This window comes from Chrysochloris asiatica, unplaced genomic scaffold (genome assembly GCF_000296735.1).
Source record: "Chrysochloris asiatica unplaced genomic scaffold, ChrAsi1.0 scaffold00140, whole genome shotgun sequence".
NCBI lineage: Eukaryota > Metazoa > Chordata > Mammalia > Afrosoricida > Chrysochloridae > Chrysochloris > Chrysochloris asiatica.
This window is the reverse complement of record NW_006408658.1, coordinates 4,308,240-4,308,771: the sequence shown is the minus strand read 5'-3', so window position 1 is coordinate 4,308,771 and position 532 is coordinate 4,308,240.

Here is a 532-nt window from a genome sequence, read left to right as displayed (position 1 = left end):
CTCCAGTGTAGAGATGCTAAAGCAAATGGAAGAAATGAGGAGGTACAAGAGCTGAACAGAAAATTTCAAAGATCAGCTCAAGAAGATAAAGTCAATTATTACAACAAAGTGTGCAAAGATCTGGAATCAGAAAACTAAAAAGGAAGAACACACTCAGTGTTTCATAAGCTGGGGTAACTGAAGAAAAAGTTCAAGTCTCAAATTTCATTGTTGAAAGATTATCTGGGAAAATTATTGATCGAAGCAAGAAGCATCAGTGAAAGATGGAAAGAATATACAGAGTCAATGTACCAAAAGGAAATAGCTACTGTTCAAATGTTTCAAGAGGTAGTGTAAAGAGCCAGTGATACTGAAGGAAGAAATCCAAGGTGCATTGAATAAATTGACAAAGAACAAGGCACCAGGAATTGATGGCATAAAAATTGTAATCTTTCAAAAAAGTGAGGCAGCACAGGAGGCACTCATCTATGCCAAGAAATTTGGAAGGCAACTATCTGGCCCAGTGATTGGAAAAGATCTGTATTTGTTCCCA